The 8,175-nt window shown below is 48.9% G+C and overlaps 1 protein-coding gene across 1 annotated transcript in view; it reads left to right on the top strand.

Annotated features, from left to right (window-relative positions):
- UBAC2 (UBA domain containing 2) overlaps positions 1-8,175 on the top strand; it is a 199,738-nt gene that overhangs the window by 32,921 nt on the left and 158,642 nt on the right. Inside the window, exon 2 of the mRNA XM_025208617.1 lies at positions 5,356-5,483. The gene's annotated coding sequence lies outside the window, so the exon portion shown is untranslated. The remainder of the gene's footprint in view (positions 1-5,355; positions 5,484-8,175) is intronic.

Raw genomic sequence — 8,175 nt, 5'->3', positions numbered from 1 at the left:
TCCCTACACCACACCCCAAGTCTCACGGTTGTTACAATATCTGTGTTCCCTCCTCCTCGGCCTCTACCCCTTTACTCTGGCTAGGCCTTTTACCCCTGGCCCACTGTGTCAGACCTGGGCTTTGAGGCACTAGCTCTGGTTTGTTCCTTCTGGTCACTGGGCCCCTGGCCCCTGTCTGGTCATGGCCCTCTCGGCTGCTGGACCCCTGGGACCCTCTTTTTGGCTCTGTGGTCTTGCACTCTGCCCAATCTGGGCTCAACAGTCTCTTGAGCTTTAAGTCTGGCTCTGGCAGGGCTCAAGGTGATTGTGTGCTCTTCAGGGTCGAAGTCAACTCTTCAGGAGCACCCTTATAGTCCCAACCCAAACCACTGATGTAAATACAACATAAACATAAGCCCCTGGGCTATAACAGAAACACAAAAGGAAACAGCACTCTGCCCCTTTAAGAGGGTAAACTTTCCCTCACTGCTCAGCTAGGATAGTCTCCTGGCCCTGGGCTAAGTCTTGGTGAGCTTCCCTAACTTCACCGGGGATCCAAATGCAGCACCACAGGCTAGGTGAAGATATACAAAAAGCCCAAGCCTGACTTGATTCAGTCTTTTCAGGTTAGTCTAACCTGCATGGATTGAACCATTTGCAAGTAAATAGACATTCACTTTTGATTCCGGAAATGCAGCCACTTGCAGTGGCTCAGGCTGGAAGCCGGGAAGGTGGGGGAGGGAGTGGGCTCTAGAGTGAGCCCTTGGCTGCAGAGAAGCTGTGTTAAAGGCAGGGCATGGCCAGGCCCCAGCAGGCTGAGTAGGGGGAGGGTTTAAACCTCCATTCTGGTCTGCAAAGACCCCAGCTGGGGTGTGCCTGGAGGGGGAAGGGAGAAACAGCCCCTGCCAGGCGTTTCCCACCCCACCCTTGCTGCTGGAGCGGCAGGGGGCATGGTCAGTCTGGTAGTAGCATCAAGCAAATGTGGGAGGGAGGGGGTTTAATTCTCCCCTCCCTGCCCTGTCCCACTGGCACAGACGCAAGCTAGGGTCTGCCTGGCCAGGGAGAAGCAGCCTATGTCAGGGTCTGCTCTGCCTCTTCATTGCTTCAGGGGCAGGGGCATGGCCAGATGCCATCCCAGCATGTCGCTCTGGGTGAATGGAGCAGGCATAGGGTTTATTACCCACTCTGTCCTCTCTCACCCCAGGGGACTGCAGCCAGGATCTGCCAGCCCCAGCCTCTGCTGCTTGCCCCTGGCCAGACCCCACTACCGGGAAGAGGCTTGCCAGCAGGGGGGCTGGGCTGAAGCTACACTTGCGGAGGGCAGGCACTGGGTGCGGGAGCTACAGGGTGGGCTACAGCCACCCCAAAATTCCCCATAGCCTACGCTGTAGCTCCCTCTTCCAGCACTGCTTCTGCCTGCCCTGGCCCAGTCCGCCCACTTGGAAGAGGCCGGTGCAGCCCATGCACACAGATCCTGGGGGCATATCCCTCCATGCCTTCCCTGGAGGTGTGTGCAGCCCCCATCCTGCCTGTGGCTCTGTCCCGTGCCCCGCCCCACCCCACCCCAGCTGGGAAGTGCCTTCCCCTGCCCCAACCTCACTCCCTCTCTCACTGGGGGGGCTTCAATCTGCACCCCCCATGCCCCTGCTCTCCCCCATATCCCTTGCCCCCCACAGACTTACCCGCTGGATGCTGTTTTTCAAGCTGCTGGGCTACATTTTTGGCCGCATGTGTGCTGCAGCTGCATGCATGCACGCACATGGTATTTATCAATGACAGTATCAGCTACACTGGCCAAAAAAAGCTGATTGCCGATAATGTAAAATTTCCTTTTATCGGTGCCAATCCGATACGGACTGATATATTGGTGCAGCTCAAATTGGAGTTGTACAAACTCATTGGGAATGTGCATCTGGACAATGCATCTGGAAGAACTCCAGTTACTCGTAAGTAACTTCTTTCTTCCATTCCTTAAACCTGATTTTTACAACTCTTCTTGTGCCTACCTAAATGGATCATGCTGTGCTACCCTTCCACCTATAACTTAGGATACTGTCACACAAGATCTACCTTTTACATGCTAGATGTTGCTCAGGCTGGTGTGTTAAGCTCCATTTTTCTCCATTGCTTTGTGCTTTGAAAGGGCTTGGCCATTTCTTTTGACATCTAAGGTTGAGGACAAGTCACAGACCTGCAGACCTCATAGCAGAGGCATAAGATTCTCTTTCTGATCTGGGCTGGTGGTGGTAGTGCCGGTGCCGGGGGGCAGGAATAGCACTGATCACTGGAGGGAGCGAGGAGAGGGAATAAAGTGTTACCTCCTGGAGCTCTCCTCAGGTGAGTGCTGCTGCTTGTCTCCTAGCATCATTAGCTTGGGCTGCTACTACCTATTTGCAAGTGGGTGGCAATTTGCAAGTGGGTAGGATGGGAAGGAGCGTCTCCTGATACCCCATTCACCCCTCATCCCTGGGGCATGGCTGCACTTCCCATGGAAAAGCTTCTTGGGGTGGGAAGCCACCCTTCTCCCACTCCAGATACCCTGCTAGGCATGGCGCTGCCCCTGCCCAGCTGTACCTGCTCGACTGCACCTGCTTTGGGAAAGACTCCTGGGTGAAGGGGCCAAACCAGTTCCCTTTCTTATTTGGCACCTGGGACTAGTGCCTCTCTCGCCCCACTTCAGTTATTCTAGTGCGTTGATGACTGCCAATAGTCCACGAATTGACACGATCCAGACTAGGCGCTGCATGTGTTGGAAGGGGAGCGTTTGATCAAATATGTTGCGAAGTTGCATGCTTTTACTAGGAATAGAGGGACATGTAACTGTATAGGTGATTATAAACTGGAACAGGTAACCTAAGGAGATTGCTTATCATCAGGGATTCTGGTTTTCCCTGTTTAAAATAGCAAATTCTCTGATTTAAAACCCCCATAATCCGCATGCTTTCCATGATTAAAATGAAATGCCACTACATATATATAGGTATCAGTTGAAGACAATGTTTTATTGATATTTACAATTTTAAAGAAATTCGGAAGCCTACCAGTGCCTCAGTCATTATAATAAAATAAATTCTAAATACATATACATTTTGGTGTTTGCTTTTGGGGTTTTTATCATGGAAAATCAGAACTGTCCCTGCCCCCTTGTCTCATCAGGATGCGGGTTCAGCTGTGGCTGTCCTTCCACTGCTTTGTGGCACTGAACAGCCCTGATATGCCGGTGCCCTGCCCAGGCCATTGCCCCTCACTCCTTATCCACAGCTCCCTGCCCCCCAGCTGCCAGAGCTATGGGGCCAGTGACCCGGGTGTGTAGCTCCCTGCCTCCTGCAACACCGCCTGAGCCCTGGCTGTGGGAGGCGGAATCTCCTGTGGCAGAGTAGAGCACAGAGCCTGGCTCCCCTTCCCTTGTGGATGGCACAAGCAAAGCAGAGCCTGTTGGGGGAGCAGGGGTGGGCTGCCCACTGCAGGCTCAGGTTCCCCACCCTGCTGCCCTCCCACCAGGGCCTCCATAGCCCAGCAGGCGGATCCTGGAGTGGCAGGGCAGAGTGGGGCTGGGGGGGAAGCTTGTTGCTGCCACTGGGAGCTTCCTACTGCCACGGTGAGGTGCTCCCTGCCCACCCAGCAGCAGCGTGGGGCACAACTCCATGCCCTCAGTCCTGCTACTGCCGGGTGGGCAGAGGGCACCTCACCATGGCAGCATGGGGCTCCTAGCTGCGGCAGTGAGCTTCCCTGCCCTGCTGTGCCCTGCCACATCGGGTCCCGCATGCCAGATTGCAGAGGCCCCCAGGGGGAGGGCAGCAGGGTGGGGAGCTCTGAGCCCACAACGGGCAGCACACCTACACCCTAAGCACAAATCTGTGAGGCACGTGCCCCCCCCCCCAGTGCCCTCTGGGAGTGCATGCAGCAGCAGGAAGCTAGGCCCTCCCTTCCCCCTACCTCCCAAATGAGCCACCTGTGGCTCTGTGCTGTTTCCCACCCAGACTTTGCGACCGTGCATTCCAGCCCCAGGCCCCAAGCCCTGTGCACCACTCCAGCTGGGCTGCAGCCCCAGTCCCTGCCCAACTCCCTCCCTCCCTCACTATGGGGGCCTCAATCCCCTTCCTCCCCAACCTCTGCTATACTTACCTGCGGGAGCTGCTCTCTAGGCTGCCTGGCGGTTATATGCATGTGTATGTGTGCACATGCACATGGTACCCCCTGACTGAGCACCCTTCTCCCACTCCCCCCAGCCCCTTGCAGGCTGGGACTCTGCCAGCCTGCAAGGGGAAACCCACCTGTTCCTGTGGTTTTTTTTTTCCCCTCAAAATGAGAAAATCCGGGTTTTACTGCATTTTTCCATAATGCAGCTTATCATTAATTACATTAAAGTGCAGGTCTGATAAATGTTTGTCCAAGATGATTTAGACAGGGATAATCCTACCTTTAAACAAGGGTTTGATGACCTCTTGAAGACCCTCTCCAGCCCAATTTTCCTATGATTCCGTGTGCTGTCAGGGATATGTTACACCTCTCCCAGACCTAGGACAATGTAGGGTCACATGCTGAAGGTTCCCATTCAAACAGAAGTCACTTTGGACAATAAGATAGAGGTGGGGTTTGAAAAGTAGAAATATCCCACACAAGAGCCTAAAGTATCTGGGATTTACAGTGGACCTTAAAAACTTAAGCCTAAGGAATGTTTAAGATTTGTACAGAATCGGAGATGGGGACCTTTATATAGGCGTTTATTGCTTTGAGTAGACCTGCATATTTTTGTACTTGCTAAAGTAAGGAGTGCTTGGTTTCTTGGACCCCTTACAAACCTTGTATATCTGTTTGTTTTTGCTGCTTCGTATTTCTAAATAGATTGGAGCCTTGAGATTGGGCTTGTTTAAGTTATTGGGGGTTTGGAGTAGCTGTCTTGGGGGGGGGGGGGGGGGCCTAGCTGGACTTTGAAGTCCCATTTCTGTGACGACAGTACAAAGAGCCAGTGCCCAGGAGGTGACTCAGAGGCGAAGGAATGTACTCGGATCAAGAAAGTTAAGAGAATGCAGGCCCAATTGCGATGACCCAAATGTGACTCCTGGTGAGTGCCAGGACTGTGGGAAGCATGCATAGAATGGGATGATTGTTGTAGACCCACAACTCCTTGTTTTAATGTGTTTCAAACAGCTTATTTGGCCTAGGGAGAGTATTAAGCATCCAGCTGCCATTTATGCCTACAAAAAGTTTCCTTCATGCAGCACCTATGTTTTCTCTCTCTCTCTCATTTATTAAGGGAAGTCCTGAAGTCCAGTCAAAAAACAAGCCAATTCTAGTGATGGTTTAGTTTTCATCCACGTGTTTTATTCAGTTGCTAAGTCTGAGAAGGTTTTTGTTCTTTTTTTTTTTTTAAAGATAAAGCACCTCTGTCAAAGAGTCTCTTATTAGTTCCAAGTGCCCTGTCGATTCTGTTGACTCTGCTCTTCCAACATTATCGGAAGTTCTTCGTGTATAATCTACAAGCTGTAAAAGAGGATTTTCAGGTAAGTGTCAGTTCATTTGTGAAGCAGTGGGAGGGCTTTGCTAAATATTATCTAGCATCTGCAACTCTCCATTCTAATACTCCCATAGTTTTCTTTACCTGTTGTCTTGATCCAACTCTTTAATCTTTGCCTTTACCGCTCTGCTATATTTATATAACCCATGAATATAAATTGCCAGACCAGGTTTACTCTCTTCTGCTAAAACAAACCATCCGTATAATGCTTATTATATCCTTTTTGCTTGAAAACTGATTTTATTGTATCGTCTGTCTTCCAGAGGAGAAATCTGAGCTTTGCTATGTATTGACATACTATTAATACCAATTTAATAGGATGATATTTTGATATGAATATTAATATTTGCATTGTGCTCAGATATTCAGGCTCAGATATTTTAGGCTTAAACATTTTAATATCTTGAAGATCTGGGGCTTACGTTACGTCTATACCATTTCCAAGCCAAGTCTGAGACGGCCACAGAGACGACGCCTAACCTACTTGCTCCTGCTCAGCACAGACAAAAGCCTGAAAATTATGCAGTAGAATCAGAGTGGCCCTGCATAGTGTGATGAGGAAAGTACTCAGGGCTGTTCAAAGTTGTGCCTAGAATATCTAATTTAAGTTTTGTGGCATGTACTAAGTGGGCAGTTCATGCTTCTCAGCACAGAGGCAGTATAGAACAAGTTTTTTGTCTTTAAGTCTGAAAAGGTAAATTGAAGTCAGAAAAGTTTGGCTTTTAACTGATTATTTTTGCTGTGTAAAGAATATATTTGTGTGTTTGTTTTGTATTGTGTACTTACAAGATATTTTCTGCTTGGATTTCTTTGTTTATATTTTTAAAGTTAGAAATAAATTGTAATTTTCCCTTTACTTGCTGGAAGTTTGGCAAAGGTCTTTGAGAGTCTCAGGATAGTGAAAAAGCATGAAGTTGCAACTTCTTTCTCCCTTACCATTAACCCAGCTTTCACTGCGGACATGAGGGGAAGCTGACAATATTCCATGGACTATTACTGACTCCATACGTTCATTTGTGAGGGGATGAGGATTTCATTTTAATAGTTCAGATTACATTTTGATGTACTGTTAGCATTTATCGTTTCCAAATATCTTGCTAACATTAATTTCTTCCTTTTGCTGAATTCCTGATATTGTTGGTATATCAAAATGTAGAAACAGACTGGAAAAGCAAATAAGGAAAAAAAGTGTTTGAGGAAATGCACATTTTTCAGTATTATTAATAATTTTCTTTTTTTCAAGTTATCCTTAAGAGGATCCTATAATCCCTTAATTTGCTTTATAATGTTGAAAAATACTTAGCAATAGCAAGTCCTGTTGGAAGGAATCCTTTCTTCATTAGCAACACTACTATATACAAGTATCTCAGGAAAGCCTATTAGGGAATAATTTGGGGAGTTTATATTTTTTTTTCTTAATTCTGTTTAATCCTAGGAAATTGGTGCAGTGTTGCTCAGCCATCTGTCCCTGAAGGCCACATGAGTGGTGTGGGGTCAGTCCCTAGTAGAGGTGCACTGATATATTGGTCCATATTGGATCATCACCGATAAAAGGAAAATTAATGTTATCACCAATTGACTTTTTTTGGCCAGTGTAGCTGATTAATGTCACGATAAATGTCTCATGCGCACAGCTGTAGCATGCAGGTGGCTAGGAATGCAGCCTGGTAGTTTGGAGAGCAGAGCGTGGCCAGTAAGTCTGTGGTGGGGGAGGGGCATAGAGGAGGGAAGGGGTGTGGGGGGGATGCAGATCGAGGACCCCATGTTGAGGGATGGAGTGGAGCTGAGGCAGGGGCAGGCACTGCCCAGCCAGGGTGGTGCGGGGCATGGGACAGGGCTGCAGGCAGCTTATCTGGGGGTTGTGGGATGGGATGGTGAGGGGGCTGTTCCCAACCCCATTTCCCTTCTCCCCCCACAGACTTACTGGCAGGATGTTGCTCTCCAAGCTGTCGGGCTGCATATTGGCTATTGGATTGATATTGGCTGATATGGCTGTAATAATCGGCCAAAAAAATCTTTATTGGTGCACCCCTAGTCCCTAGGTGCTGTTACACCATGTGCCAGTCTGGCCCCACACTTCTGGATCCCATTTTGTGCCGGTCCAACCCTCACACCCAGATTCCACTACACCTGGAGCAACCCCACATGTTGGCATAATGTAATACACAGGGCAACATCATCCAGCCAGTGGGGCTCAGGGTTTCAGAAATTTAGCAGTAAGGGTGTGACAACACTGCCAGCACTCTCCCACTGCCACATTTCCAGATCTCGTTGGTCTAATGACACAGCTCTGTGGGCTGGATCTGGCCTGATGGCCATAGTTGAGCATCACTGATTTAGTGTCTATATACGTTGTTAAGACGATTCTGCATACTTCTCAGACCAGAGACAATGGTTCAGCCTTGATGAATCTCATGCAGGTGAGTGTACTGTTGGGACAAAAGGACGGTCGAAGCTTAGTGATGCCTCTCTAACTAAGGGACAGATCTTAGAGCAGTGGAATTCCTCCAGAAGAAAAACTAGATATTTGGTGTTTAACACTGGGCCTTAAACACCAGAGAGCCTGAGAAACTTTGGATTTGTGAAGATCTGGGAAATGGGCATTTTGAAGAAGCAGAGCAGCATGGATTTGTAGCAGAGGGGTCAACTCTAAATGTGGAGTCAAATGAAGAAGGAAA

This window comes from Alligator sinensis, unplaced genomic scaffold (assembly GCF_000455745.1).
Source record: "Alligator sinensis unplaced genomic scaffold, ASM45574v1 scaffold744_1, whole genome shotgun sequence".
NCBI lineage: Eukaryota > Metazoa > Chordata > Crocodylia > Alligatoridae > Alligator > Alligator sinensis.
The sequence above is the reverse complement of the archived record's forward strand: the minus strand, read 5'-3'. Positions and strand labels throughout refer to the sequence as shown.